This window comes from Neoarius graeffei, chromosome 17 (assembly GCF_027579695.1).
Source record: "Neoarius graeffei isolate fNeoGra1 chromosome 17, fNeoGra1.pri, whole genome shotgun sequence".
Taxonomy (NCBI): domain Eukaryota; kingdom Metazoa; phylum Chordata; class Actinopteri; order Siluriformes; family Ariidae; genus Neoarius; species Neoarius graeffei.
This window is the reverse complement of record NC_083585.1, coordinates 64,191,695-64,207,691: the sequence shown is the minus strand read 5'-3', so window position 1 is coordinate 64,207,691 and position 15,997 is coordinate 64,191,695.

Below are 15,997 nucleotides of genomic sequence, written 5' to 3'. Positions count from 1 at the left end.
CTCCTGAAGATCTTTCCAACACGTCGTTGAAAAATGACAAACACCAACACCAGTCTTGTCATTTTGTAAGTTAAAGAAGGTTTATTGCAGAAACAGACACATGGTGATAAGGGTTCAGCACACCACTCATACCATCCCTTTGTTCTCAAATCTATATATACTCTTTACTAGATAAAAAGGAGACATCTATTGCATTACATCTATTGCAATTACATGCCGGAGCGTGATCAGCTCTAAAACTGATTGGATCTTCTCTAATCGCTGGTTTGTACGCACATCTGCTACGCACATAACAAGCATGATAAGATTAACATGTTGCGGTGGTGAATGTTCTGAGTCGTTAGTCCTTGAAGAGGAAACGCTCAGTGAAAAGGAAAATTACAAAAGACAGTGTGACACTAAAATTTACTCTACAATTCCCCCTTTTATCATGTAAATGAGAACATTAAATCTATAATACTGTCATACAGGGTTCACCTACTGGTTACTGTCCAGTCTGTGGCAGTAGTCAGTTAATCAACTACGTGGTATAGATAGTTTTCACATGACATCACAGAGTCGGGGATTCCCTAGTGGCGGCCATCTTGGGGGTCCAGCTTACCGTACGGGTGACGGAGCACACAACGTAGTGTAGGTGTAATTAATGCTTTTGTGTATTTAGGATTGGATAAGTGATCAATCTTTAAATAATTACATGAAATCAGTCTCATTAAATTTGAAGGTTAATAATTAAAATGAATCAATCCTATTGAATCGTTTAATTTGACTCATTTGAATTGAATCATACCATAGAATCAGTCTCATTTGAATCGTTTGAAATGAATCACTCAGGTGAATCATTTAGTGAATCATTTAGTGAATCGTTCAATGAATCCTGGATAAATTACCAAATAGCTAAATTATGGTATATCATTATTGATCACTTACCATGTCACATAAATTGTCTACACCTTTCCTTGAATTCTTTGCGATTGGTCAACTTCAAAGTATCGAAACAGCAGATGAATACACACAGCTTTGATAATAAATGAATTTATTATACAAAGATCAAAAATGGATAATCAGTTGGAATATATACAGTGAGGTGTGTGTATATGAATATGTGGGTGTGGGTGTGTGAAAGAGAGGGAGAGAGAGAGACACCTTGGGTCTCTCTTGAGAGGGTTGGCTCTTGTGGCTAACTCCACGTGTTTGTGGGGGAGGAGTTAAGGCCCAAGGAATGTAGTTCGTGAAAGGCAGAGCCAGGGTGTGTGGAATGTTATCTGATTTTGTTGGTATGTACATCAGGCCTGGTCAGGCCTGCTGGGCACGTGTTTTCTAAGTAACAAAAGAATTCCATACTCATAACATTATCAAACCCCCTGAAATCTTAAGGTCAAAATGTGGGTGAGTAGTGAAATTAAAATGTTAAGGAAGAGAGAGAGAGAGAGAGAGAGATGCACAAACTTATGGATTAACCAATTTTAAATCAACAAACAAATGATAGAGAACCAAAATTCAGTGTATAAACTTCATTTAACTTCATATAACTTCACATTAAGTGAATAACTAATTCCTAAGACTTAAACTTCCGTTTGCCCAGTGCCTGTTCTTACTGCAAAGAGTCTCGTCTTCTGTCTGAAGAAATTCGAGTCGGAAGGTTGCGCTTCGGTGAGAGAGAGTAGTTCTGAAGCTTTCTTTGGTGATCTTCATAGTTGATAAGACGAAAAGTCTTTGTTCAGTACCATGCACGGATTTAAAAGAAACAGAAAAGAAGAGAAGGCCAGCCACTTTTTAGAAAAACTGCCTTTTTGCTTGCAGTTGCGTACGCTTTAAAAGAAAAATAATACTTGCAAACCGGTTTAATAACTCGCTTGAGTTGATGATTGCGTGTTTCCGAAATCTAACTTGATCAGGGTTAGATAGAGAAGAAAACGCGCGGTTTAGACGTCTGATGGTGAGACGTTCATTCAGCCCGTCTCGCTGAGAGTCAGACACGAAAGAGCACGAGATGGTGGATTTCCAAGTCCTTTGTTGAATTCCTGAGGAATGTGATGTACGTGATCCCGCCCAGGCGTGACGTAGTCAACGCGGAAGTTGGCTGGGAGTTGTAGTTCTTAGACACAAGATGGCGCATGGTACCTACAGTAGTGTATGCAATTCAGTGCAGTGAGGAATGCACAGATTCGTATATTGGTGAGACCAAACAACTGCTTCACAGGCGTATGGCTCAACACAGGAGAGCCAGTTCCTCAGGCCAGGACTCTGCTGTCTACCTTCATCTTAACAACAAAGGACACTCATTTCAGGATTGAAACATATGCATTTTAGCCAGAGAGGATCGTTGGTATGAGCAAGGAGTTAAAGAAGCCATTTTTGTCAACCTGGAACGGCCATCACTGAACAGAGGTGGGGGTCTAAGACATCATTTATCAGCCACCTACAATGCAATCCTTGGCACACTTCCCAGACAACTGAATGCACACCAAAATCCAGTTGTTTTCAGTGGCATACAGGAGGACAGAGAGAATCAGCATTCCATTGATCACCTTAACGGGCAATCCATTGATCACCCTAATGACTCTTAGGCTGTTCACATCCAGCCCCCAGTGACCCACACCAACAGGATGACTCAACGACACCTTAGATGAGCTTTTCATCCATGAGAGGATAAATACCTGATACTCCCTACTAGTCAGGCTACATTTACATTAGACCGTATCTGTCTCGTTGTCTTCGCGGATGCACTGTCCGTTTACATTAAACCGCCTGGAAACGCCGGGAAACGGGAATCCGCCAGCGTCCACGTATTCAATCCAGATCGTGTCAGCTCCGGTGCTGTGTAAACATTCAGAATATGTGGATACGCTGTGCTGAGCTCTAGCTGGCGTCTCATTGGACAACGTCACTGTGACATCCACCTTCCTGATTCGCTGGCGTTGGTCACGTGACGCGACTGCTGAAAAACGGCGCGGACTTCCGCCTTGTATCACCTTTCATTAAAGAGTATAAAAGTATGAAAATACTGCAAATACTGATGCAAATACTGCCCATTGTGTAGTTATGATTGTCTTTAGGCTTGCCATCCTTCCACTTGCAAGTGGTAAGTGATATGTGCTGGGATCACACACACAGCGGCTCAGTCCCGAAAACACTGCTAGTGTGCTTCACTCGCGCGCTGTGTGAGCTGCGCAGGGCTGGAGTGCGCACCCTCCAGAGGGCACTCGCTGTTCAGGGCGGAGTGATTTGGAGCGCAGGATGCCTGCGGAGCCGAGCGTATCTGTGTATTGGTATTGTTGTGAGCACGCAAATCGTGTATTGGTGTTGCTGTGTGCACACTAATCGTTTTAAAAACGTTAATCTGATGATCCGCTGATACGGTCTAATGTAAACATTGGCTCAGACAGAACTGAAGAAGCCTTTCGGATGAGAGGTGAAACGTCTTCAAGAATCTTCAAGCAAGTCCAGTTGCTCTCTTTTACCACCCACAGCATTTGCTCAGTTTATTTTTCAATCTCCCATTCTACCGTTCCTCCAGTAGCAGAGTGGTATGCACAATGTTGTCTTAAGTCTATTCCAAATAATTACCCCATTGTTTTAACGCCTGGCTTATAAATGGTGTGCCATTATCACTGGAAATCTTCCTTGGAATGCCCCATCAGGGAATTATATCCCATAGGCCTTGGCCACTGCGTCTGAGTCCTTTTTTGCTGTAGGGAAAACTTCTATCCACTTGGAGAATATATCAACAATCACCAAGCAATATCTTTTCCCCTCACTAGGTGAGAGTAGGCCTGTCATGATATTCGATATAGACCCTTTTCAGTCACATGACCTTCGTAAACGCGACCACCATTTTGGACATGTAGTGGACTTCGGCTCTTATCAGTTTGAATGCGAGGAAGGCGACAAACGAAAAACATAAAAGAAAAAGGAGCGAGATGCAGAAAACACCTTCACTATCCAGCGACGTAGGGCATTTACAGGGCAAGCAGAGGGAGAGGTATTTGCAAAAATTGAGGTTAGCAGGCTTAGAGAACGACGTTTCCCTGCTTCCACCAGGATTGTTCACTGACGTACGGAAGTACACGAAGCCCTCGTCTTTACCTGACTTCGGCCCACATGATCTGTATACCCATGTCGTTAAAAACCCATCGCCATACACATACACGCCAACATCTGAGGTTCCGGAGCGCGCTCTGGCTTGCTCCACGAGTGCTCCGGCCGAGGTTCCAGAGCGCGCTCCGGCTTGCTCCCCCTCAAATTAAGCAGCGCGCTCCGGCTTGCTCTGGAGCAAGCCGGAGCGTGCTGCTTAATCTGAGGGGAACCTCGGCCGGAGCGCCCTCTGGAACCTCGGCCGGAGTACTCCGGGAGCAAGCCGGAGCGCGCTGCTTAATTTGAGGGGAACCTTGGCCGGAGCGTGCTCCGGAACCTCGGCCGGAGCACTCCGGGAGCAAGCCGGAGCTCGCTGCTTAATTTGAGGGGAACCTTGGCTGGAGCACGCTCCGGAACCTCGGCCGGAGCACTCCGGGAGCAAGCCGGAGCTCGCTGCTTAATTTGAGGGGAACCTTGGCTGGAGCACGCTCCGGAACCTCGGCCGGAGCACTCCGGGAGCAAGCCGGAGCGTGCTGCTTAATTTGAGGGGGAGCAAGCCGGAGCGCGCTCCGGAACCTCGGACGTTGGCTCCGGCAGCTATTTACATTGGATCCGGTGTAAATAGCTGTCGGATCATAATTAAAGTAAACTAGTAAATACAGTAAAGGAAAAACTTGAGACTGAAAGGTTTTAACAGTCATCCAAATGACTGAACGTAAACATTACTACAGTAATATACCAGCTACTTGTTGACATTAGCTAGTCAACAATAGCTACTACAGAAGAACAAAGAGGTTACAATGGGTTATTTTAACCTATTTGGTTACACACTCGCCGCCACAGAATGTTAACAGCAATGTAATGCCTTTTCTGGCTAATTTTATTCGTCTTACCTCCAACAAAGTGGTCACTACACAAGCGTTGGTATGCCGAGGGCTGCCAATCTTTCCTGTTAATGGCCGCTATCCATCTTCTCCGTCGGGATCCGATAAAATGATAAACCTTGCCTTGTTTGTTGATGGTTACTACATCCAGGTGCACAACAATATAGTGGCATGATGGAAGTCTTGCTGAAAGTAAAAACTTTCTTTGCTGCCGTTCCTCAATGTTGGCTGTGGTAAACTACTGGTAGTACATGTCCAAAATGGCGGCCGCGTTTGTCGTGACGTCACGTGAAAAGGGTCCATACTGACTTATTGTACGTTAAATGAAAATGAACTAATTTTTTTTACTGTGATTTTGGCATTTACGCACTGTTAATCTACACAGGGAAGTCGCCAGAGTATTAGCTTGACCCATTGACTGAAAAAAAACTATTAATACTAGTACTGTGTGCAGGCAGTCTCTCCTGAAGACTAAATTAAACAATAATTATAAACTAATAAAATAAATGGCTCAGGCTTCATAGAAGAAAAAAAAAACTATTTGAACAGAATCTCAGTATGATGCTGAAGCTGCCTACCCTGGCGAAAAAAAAATGTACTTTATATGTATATTATTTATTTAAAGTATATTCATATTTTTAATAGTATATTGAAAATGTACTTACACAAATTGTACTTTTTGTAAATGTATAAAAAGTATACTAACATCACGCTTTCACGCTAACACTTAACACACTTTAAAATAATTATACTAGATTACACTTTTAGAAATATATATTAAAAATATACTTTAAGTGAAAGTTATGTGCAATTTCTAAAGTGTACTTAGTGTACTAATTTCTAAAGTGTACTATAATACAAACAAAGTACACTTTAATTTGACTAATTAAGCATATATCAGACCCTCCAGGATTTCGCGGTGTTGTGATTTGCAACTTCAACACAAATTCAACCAATCCCCACGAATTCAGGGCGGTATTGCAATTATATCCAATCACCGCAACTTTCCCGCAAATTTGACCAATCGTTGGCGTCGTCTTGAGGTGACGTCGACAAACTACCTTCTGCCTTACTTCCGTGTATACGTTCAAGAGAAGCAGCATGTGCGAGTCAGTGTTTATATAGGCTTAAATTCTGTTACTGAAAGTGTGTTATGTTTACAGTGAAGGACTGTGTACACTTTACATTTTTTTTTTTTACTTTATACAAGAAATTAATGGGTGCCAACATTTTTGCCAAAATGGTATTTTATTTTCCATTGTTTAGGCAGCTTCAGCATCATACTGTGAGATTCTGTTCAAATTGTTTTTTTTCTTCTATGAAGCCTGAGCCATTTATTTTATTAGTTTATAATTATTGTTTAATTTAGTCTTCAGGAGAGACTGCCTGCACACAGTACTAGTATTAATAGTTTTTTTTTTCTTACATGAAAGCTGAGGCATTTATATTATATTTTAAGGTAACTTCATGTTGTGCTGTGAGGTTCTCTGCACTTTAACTTTTGAACCAACAGGTGCATTTGGATAAGTAAAGCCTATTTTTCTGCATTTTTGTAGTCCTGGTAATCTTTTATATTGGTAAAGTTGTTTATAGAACCATTTCTCAGTGTCTTTGTTTTTTTAATCAATAGTTTTTCAGTAATAACTTAATATTTAACATATCACTCAATTTTAATCACAAAAAGAGAAAATCGCAACAATTTCTCGCAACTTTCACTTCTTCCCGCAATGTAATCGCAACAAAAACCTAAAAAACACCGCAACTTTCATCACAATTTTTTAGAAACCCCCCGCAACATCAGACATTTTAGCCCGCAACAATCACAAAAAAGGCCCGCGGAATCCTGGGGGGACTGATTAGGCACAGTGTTCGTGGCTTATGAGTACCAGGTGGATAGTTCGCTAACAATTCCAACGAGTCTCGTCTTCTCTGCTTTGTGTCTGTTGCAAGTGGAACCCCGTAAAAACCAGAACGACTGACCATCAAAGCAATCATGACTGAGACAGGAACAGAAGCCACGGTAAACCTAACTGAAAGCCTAACTGAGGAAAAGCGAATGGTTAAACCAACAAGAAAAGCACTGGAACATAATCTGCAAACGAAAATAAGCTCGAGAAGAGCCATCCTAGGCCAACTCACTGAGAAAAAGAACGAAATGCATGCTCTAATGCAGGGGTGCCAGGGTGAAATTGGTAAGGGGGCCAGATTTTTTTCAAGTGGGACCTTGGGGGCCGAATTACACTTTTGGCCTGAAAAGACCAGACACTAACTCAACAAAAGGACATTATTTTATATGATTTTTGAAGGCCTGTACGCCCAAAAGGAATTGTAAAGCTATAGCCTCAAAATGAGGCGCACAATAACATGGCAGACAAAAGCAATTTACCCTCTGAAAATGTAACAGTCTAAGCATGCAAGTAGCCTACATTTATAAAAAAAATGCTACAGAAATGGACTAAGACACAAATAACACAAGTGTAAACTGTAAATGACTTAGATCAGATTTATTGATCTTGCACATCAAAAACATGTCAATGCATAGGCCTAATTAGGCCAATTAAAACGATTGGCAAGTAGGCCTAAACGAGTCAAAAGAAAGAAGTGCCAGGGTAAATAATTCCACCAATAGGTCAAGTGACTAAATATCCAGTAGCATTAGTTTAAAAGAGCCAAATATGACTGAACATACCAATAAAAACAAACTACAGATGGCACATTAACTTTGCTGGTCAAGTCCCACATATATTTCCACACACCCATCCTGTTTATTCCCCCTCAAGCACACAGCACAAGGTTACATGGGGGAGAAATACCAGCTACATTTTACATGTGGAAGCCAGAAATCTTTTACTTTTTACCAGCTTGTCGACATTGGGGGACAGACTCTGGGCAGTTGCTATTTTCATGACATCGTTGAGATGTCCATGGGTCAGACGACTACGCAGTTTCGATTTATTAATATTCATTACTGAAAATGCCTGTTCACATAAATATGTTGTCCCGAACATACAGAGTATTTTACCGGCAAAGGCCGTGATAATTGGGTACTCTGGTGGCAATGACTGATAGAAAGATTGGATTCCAACAGATGCGTATTTATCCTTGACAAATGCACCCTCCGAAAATGGCTTGGACACTTTTTTGCGATCTCCCACGCGATGATGTAGCTCGCCTTCACTGCCCCTAACATGAAATAAAATGTACAACAAAGATATTGAGACACCCCTCTTTGAAAACAGCCGCATTTAACATTAAAGGAGAACTGAAGATGATGTATGATATTAAAACGAACCTTCATGTGTCTCTTGAGACTTTGAGAAAGCTGCTTGCTGTTTTTGAAGGTTTGAGGCAAGCTCATTTAGCTTTTCAGTCCTGCGTTGCCCGGTGAATTGGCTGTATTTGTCGGCGTGGGTCTCATAATGTCTTTTGACATTGTATTCCTTCGGTACAGCCACTTGTTGCGAACAAATCAGACAAACAGGTTTTCCCCCTACTTCCCAGAAAAAGTATTTCTCTCTCCATTTTTCCTGAAAGATGCGACCCTCAGAATCAACTTTTCTCTTTTTAGACTGTTGTTGCTTGTGAACGAGCAACAACTAGCCTACTCTACATTAAATCCGGGTTATTGCACCTGCGCATGCTGCAGCAAGCAGAGAGCAGCTAAAAACGAACCGATGGATTATACGAAAATGGAATCAAATTGAAACATTCGATTTAAAATCATTACGAAAAAAAACACAACATTCGATTTTTATTAATTTATTATTAAAAAAAAAAAAAAAAGTCTCATGAACCACCGGGCCGGATGTGATGACCAATCGGGCCGTATCCGGCCCGCGGGCCATTACCATGGCACCCCAGCTCTAATGGATGATAATGCAAATGTGAAAATTATAGAAAGGGACTTGTTGGCCAAATATGAAACACTGATAAAGGAATTCAGTAAAATAAATGAGCACGTTAAAGACCTCTTCTGCCAGATTGAATGCCTAGAGAACATGAACACAGATCAAAGGGATTGGTTTGTGCCAAGAAATAGTGAGCACAGAGAATTTGTGCAAGAAGTGAATACATGGATACAGGATGCGATACTACGCCGAGAAGAGGCTAACAAGGTTAGTGATGAGATACATCCTGAAGATAGTGTGTCAGTCACATCTAAGAAGTATAGAAAGTCTAAGTCTGCCTCTACTACTTCTGCAACATCGTCAGCTCATGCCGAACGCTTATAGGTAGAATTAGAAAGAGCCGCTCTGTTAGCCAAGTCAGCTCCATTGAGAAGAAGACAGACTTTAGAAGAACACGAACTACAGCTCAAGGTTGAAAAGGAAGAGTTGGAGCTACAAGCAGGGCTTGCTGCAAATGATGCACAATTAGCTGTGCTAAGAAAATATGGCGGTTCAGAGGTGTCAGGCAGAACCAGTAGTAGTAGAGTGGATGTACTAATGTCTACTCTAAGGAAGCGTGATGTCAGCCGCAGTAAGAGTGGTGTAGCCAGTAGTAGCACTCAGCATAGCCACACTAGTGGAAGAGATGCAGATGCGATACAAGCTCCCGTCAACTCATTAGACAATTCTGTGAATACAGAGAATCTGGTTATCGTCATGCAACGCAAAAATGACATCACTGAAAGCCTAATAAAGCAACAAAGGCTCTCTACATTGCCATTGCCGAACATTCCTGTTTTCAAGGGAGATCTGTTAGAATTCCGTCTCTTCATGAGAGCCTTCGAACACAGTGTTGAGAGCAAGACTGAAAATAGCAAAGACCGGCTTTACTACCTAGAACAGCACACAAATGGACAGCCTAATGACTTAGTGCGCAGCTGCTTTCACATGGACCCAGCAGGGCTCGACATTAGCACTTGCCCGATGGCCCGGCGGCGTTTTTTACGTCTTTCAGGCCAGTTCGGGCCACTAAATTTGGCCAAACAGTGGCCCAGGCGGGCCAGTATGTTTTCGATACAAATTAACAAATTTTATTACTCATATTTTACCCAGAATTGTGAAGAAATTGTTCGTAAATTGCACCTTTTGGATACGAGGTCCGTCATCTTTGTTTACGTCATGCTCCGCTCCGCGGCAGGAGTGTGTCGTCTTCGTGCATCGTCGGAGATATTCGGCGCTGTTCGGAAGCGTCATTTTGGTCGAGCGCCAGATCGAGGAGAGAAGAGCGGAGTTTACCAAAGTCTCAGATGACCATTGGGACACACTTAGTGACACCATGGCAGCAGGATGTGCACGCATAATCAGGGCTCGACATTAACGGTTGTTCGCTTGTCCGGGACAAGTAATACTTGTCGAACAAGTTCATCGTCTCAGTTACTTGTCCGATTGGACAAGTGCCAAAATACGCCGATATTCAGGTTACATATCAAATTTATCAGCTTATTCACATGATTTCCGAAGCATCTCACTTGACATATTGTTTTGATGAATCGCTGGACGTTTCTATTCGGAAAGAGCGATGTGCGCATGCGCAATATTCCACTTGCGAAACCGGCCAATACCGCTTCGTGTATTTGAGCTGAGAAGTAAACGGTCGTGTATGATTGGTTTTAATCGTGTCATACACATGGATTTGTTGACATTTCTGTTGGCGGGAAAATTATTCAACTGTATATTTACGTTGAGTGTGTGGTAATTTCAAAATCTTTGAATTGTTGTTGATGGTGTTCATTATATAGCCGAGCGTGTGCTGGCGGGGAATGTGCGCCTGCATGCGTGTGGATTGACAGGGAGTGAGGTAGGAGTGGGGAAAGTTATCTAGGAAACACCAAGCTGTCAAATGGCTGCTAATTAGGTTACCGGCTGTATTAATTAACTAATTAGTAATGGGAGTTTAGGGATTTGAAACATAGGGCTCTATAATTTAGATATAAAATTATGGATTATTTGAAATTATATATTTTTGACCATTAAATACCATACAGGAGCCACACTGAATAATTAGACAACAATTAATCAGTGGAGGATATATATTCAAAATTAATAATTTAAAAATGAAAATATATATATATAATTTTAATTTTCTGGTTTTCAGTTTCTCAAAATAAATTAATGATTGATGGAGTCCAATTGATGGCGCAGAACTCAAGGGTTGACAGATGAAGATGAATAGAAACTTTATTTGTATCCATTCACCTGTGAGTCAATAGAGGTGTGGAGGTTTTCATAAGATATATTGTCTTGTCATTTGATAACTAGATTTCAGTGTATAATAATCAGTGATTTACAGTATTAATCAGTCAATTTTATCAGTTGTTTTTATTTATAGCATTGTTGCTTGTTTCTCTTGTCCAAACTAGTGATATCTCATCAAGTCATAAATTTTATGATAATGTGACTTTTTGTGATATTTGTTACTGAACTGCAGAGTACTGATCTGTGTGTATATAATGGTTAGTGTTTCTGGATCTCATAGTATAGTTATTTTGTTCTTAATTTTATGTTCATAATTTCTATTCTATTGGGATATATTGCTTCTGAACTTCAGCAGAATAATTGGTGAATTATGGTATCAATCAGTCTGTTTTACTATATTTTTGAACTTTTGCCTCAGTATATCAAGTATTGATTACTTTTGATTCATAGATATTATGCATATGTTGTGAATTCGGAAACAAATGCCATAAAGATTGGGTTACAAATAGTTTGTGGTTTTGTTTTGTTTCTCAAATATTTCTTCGGACAAGTCAACTTCACATTTGGACAAGTAAATTTCCTTTCAACTTGCCCGACAGGACAAGCGGTTTCAAAAGTTGATGTAGAGCCCTGCCATTTTAGATGAGAGTGTGGAAGAAGAAAGCTATTGCACTAAACTATAAACCTTAAATTGACTTTATTGCTATTTCAGTGCAGTGCACATTTTCAGAAGCAAAAACTTTTTATATATTTATTTCAATTTGATTTGACTGTTTTTGAGTCCATTGCTGGTAATTTAGACCGAGTTACTGTCTTTTGTCAGTATTGTTTTCAGGTACAAAATCAAAATATAAGTTGTGATAATCTTGAGAAGGCTCTTTTTAATTTTAGGGGGCGGTCATTATTTATGGGGAGGGGGGCTATGAATTTATGGGGGGGGGGTCATGAAAAAGTGACACTACTTTGTACAGAGATGAGGAGATTATTGCCTCCTACAATGATGTGCCTTGGGGATGTTCTGCAAAAATTTTCAGCCTTACTGCACTCGGCAACAACATGTACCCCTAAAGTCTACTTTTCTAGCCAAAAATCAATGATCATAGTGTATTATGAACTGTATGAAATGTGGTGGCCTGAATGCGGGCACCACACGCATTCAGGCCACCACGTTTTCCATTTGGGCCAGTAACTTTTCAATTCCACTGGCCCAATGGGCCACCAGTGGTAAATGCTTAATGTCTAGGCCTGCCCAGATCAGGGCTACCCTGAAGCCAGTAGTAGACTTCTAAGGGAACGATTTGGTGATAAATATAAGATATCCATGGCATACTTTGACAAGGCTTTAAACTGGCCCACCATTAAAACAGATGACACCAAGGCACTTGAATCCTACGCCCTCTTTCTAACAAGCTGTAATAATGCAATGGCAGATCTGGAGTACTTAGAAGAGATGGAAAATGCTGCTAACATGCGCATGATCATCGCAAAGCTCCCATACAGGCTGAGAGAGATTCAGGAGTGTCGCCATAGACATTCAGAAAAAGTAAGATCGTAGGACGAGGTTCAAAGATGTAGTGGCGTTTGTCAACATACAGGCCGAGATGGCATCACACCCTGTGTTCGGCGAAATCTCAGGGCAAACAAAACGCCAGACAGAAAAGTCAAATGGAAAGAAAAACATCACAACACTAGCCACCGAAGTAACAGCGCAGAAAGCCGAGAAAGGTGCTGCTAGTGCTGGGAACAAGAAAGCTCAGGAGAAGGGAACAAACGTGAACAAGGCCTTCATAAAACCCTGTATCTTCTGTTTAGGGAGATCATACCATGGAACAGTGCAAGAAACTTCAAAAAACGCTGCACAAGGAAAAGCTTGAGTTCCTTAAGAGCAAAGGACTTTGCTTCAGTTGTCTTAAAAGGTGGACATATGAGTAAGGCCTGTGAAGAAAAGAAGACCTGTCAGATATGTTCAGCAACACACCCTACGCTCTTACACATAAGACAGAAACCTAAAGACTTACCAAATGAAGAGGCTTCAAAGGAGGAGCCAAAAGAGGAGTCTCCAAGGGAAGAGCAAACCGTTGTCAGTGGATTCGTGGATGCTGGGGACGCAGGCTCGCAGACTGGGGCCGGGGGTACAGGCAGTGTCCTCGCCATCGTTCCTGTGAGAGTAAAGGCAAAGAAAGGTAACAAGGTATTCAGACCCTCCAGGATTTCGCGATGTTGTGATTTGCAACTTCAACACAAATTCAACCAATCCCCCCGAATTCAGGGCGGTGCTGCAATTATATCCAATCACCACAACTTTCCTGCAAATTTGACCAATCGTTGGCGTCGTCTTGAGGTGACGTCGACAACCTACCTTCCGCCTTACTTCCAGTGTTGCCAGATTGGGCGGTTTCAAGTGCATTTTGGCGGATTTTGAACATATTTTGGGCTGGAAAACGTCAGCAGTATCTGGCAACACTGCATGTGCGAGTCAGTGTTTATGTAGGCTTAAAGGAACAATCCACCGTACTTTCATAACAAAATATGTTCTTTTCTGAATTGAGACGAGCTGATCCGTACCTCTCCGAGCTTTGCGCGACCTCCCAGTCAGTCAGACACGCTGTCACTCCTGTTTACTCCTGAGTGAAAGTATCAATGCGCTGTCGAAGCACGCAGAAGGTGTTAGTACGCCTGTCATTATAGTGCGGACATTCCATTGCATAGAAAATCACCACGTTTCAATTTGTGTAACTGAACTTTGTTTCATGTCACTGGTCATATAAACCTATGTAAACAGGAAAAACGTGGAAGAGTTTGGTCGCATCTAACTACAGCCCCAAAAAATACCGTTGGCCATACTGAGCCTAGCTACAGTACATTGCTAACAGGAGTAACAGCGCGTCTGACTGACTGGGAGGTCGCGCAAAGCTCGGAGAGGTACGGATCAGCTCATCTCAATTCAGAAAAGAACATTTCATTATGGAAGTACGGTGGACTGTTCCTTTAAATTCTGTTATTGAAAGTGTGTGATGTTTACAGTGAAGCACTGTGTGCACTTTACATTATTATTTACTTAATACAAGAAATTAATGGATGCCAACATTTTTGCCAAAATGGTATTTTATTTTCCATTGTTTAGGCAGCTTCAGCATCATACTGTGAGATTCTGTTCAAATTGTTTTTTTTCTTCTATGAAGCCTGAGCCATTTATTTTATTAGTTTATAGTTATTGTTTAATTTAGTCTTCAGGAGAGACTGCCTGCACACAGTACTAGTATTAAGGTTTTTTTTTTTCTTACATTAAAGCTGAGGCATTTATATTATATTTTAAGGTAACTTCATGTTGTGCTGTGAGGTTCTCTGCACTTTAACTTTTGAACCAACAGGTGCATTTGGATAAGTAAAGCCTATTTTTCTGCATTTTTGTAGTCCTGGTAATCTTTTATATTGGTAAAGTTGTTTATAGGACCATTTCTCAGTGTCTTTGTTTTTTTTAATCAATAGTTTTTCAGTAATAACTTTATATTTAACATATCACTCAATTTTAATCACAAAGAGAAAATCGCAACAATTTCTCGAAACTTTCACTTCCTCCCGCAATGTAATCGCAACAAAAACCTAAAAAACACCGCAACTTTCATCGCAATTTTTTGGAAAACCCGCCGCAACATCAGACATTTTAGCCGCAACAATCACAAAAAAGGCCGCGGAATCCTGGGGGGACTGAATAATATAACAACCACCAATCAGAATTCAGATACATTCTGTTGCCGAGTAAAATTCCTCTGGCGGGAAACTTCAGAAAGGCAGCGAGGCGAGGAAACGACTCTCCAAACATTTTAATGAATTGGATGGCTTTATTGGTGAATTATGCCTCCAAAAAAAGAACTTTACAGCTGAGGAAGGCGAGGACATTAAACAGTCACTCGACTTTCTGGCGGAGGAAGTTTCTGTTATTAAACAACAGAAAGCCATCATGGACCTGGTGACGGAAGTGAAGTCGCTCAGGCTGCAGAACGCCGAGAAGGACCGGCGGCGTTTCGCCCACCTGGAAAGCAGAGTTGCTGAACTGGAACAGGACACCAGGATGAAGGACGTCATCGTCACTGGGATTCAGATTAAACCCGGGTCAGATGCAAAAGCAGTGACAAGGGAGGGAGAATCTGATGAACTGGGCAGCAACTCCGTGGAGCAACAAGTGTCGGCATTCCTACACTCAAAGGGAATGGATATTGATTGCAGCTAGTGATGTGTCATGCGCAAAAGCTTTGTAGTGAATCAGAAGAGCCGACTCCCATCGAGTGAGAGCCGGCTCAACACTTTTTTTTTCCCTTTCGCTGCTCAGCTCTCACTCTCAGTGGCTCAGCTCTGCTCACGGCAGAACTCTGTTTTGATTGGCAGCATGGCGGCCTTGTGGCCAATCATATGTGAGGATATAGGATCATACCATTATGTGAAAACAGAGAGGGGGACAGACGCGACAGTCAGGTGGATCGTCTGTCCGTCCCCGTCAGTGAGTGAGACAGTAGACAGCGGTGAGGAGGACAGCGCGAGTGCGGCGCAAAAACACGTAAATATGACTGACTCCCGTAAACGAAGCAGCATCTGGCTGCAGTTTAAAGATATTGGGAACAGCAGAGCAGAGTGCCTTCACTGTAAAATGAAAATAACAGTAAGAGCAGGTTCCACCACAAACCTACACAGACGCATCAGAACTGTCCATCCCACAGTGCAGTTGGAGGAGAGAGGGCAAGCTGGCTCAACGTCTACTGACCCTGGTGTGTCTGGTCCCAAACCAACAACTGCTGCAGCAGCTTGTCCAGGGTGTACCCCGCCTTCCGCCCGTAGTCAGCTGGGATAGGCTCCAGCTCGCCTGCGACCCTGTAGAACAGGATAAAGCGGCTACAGATA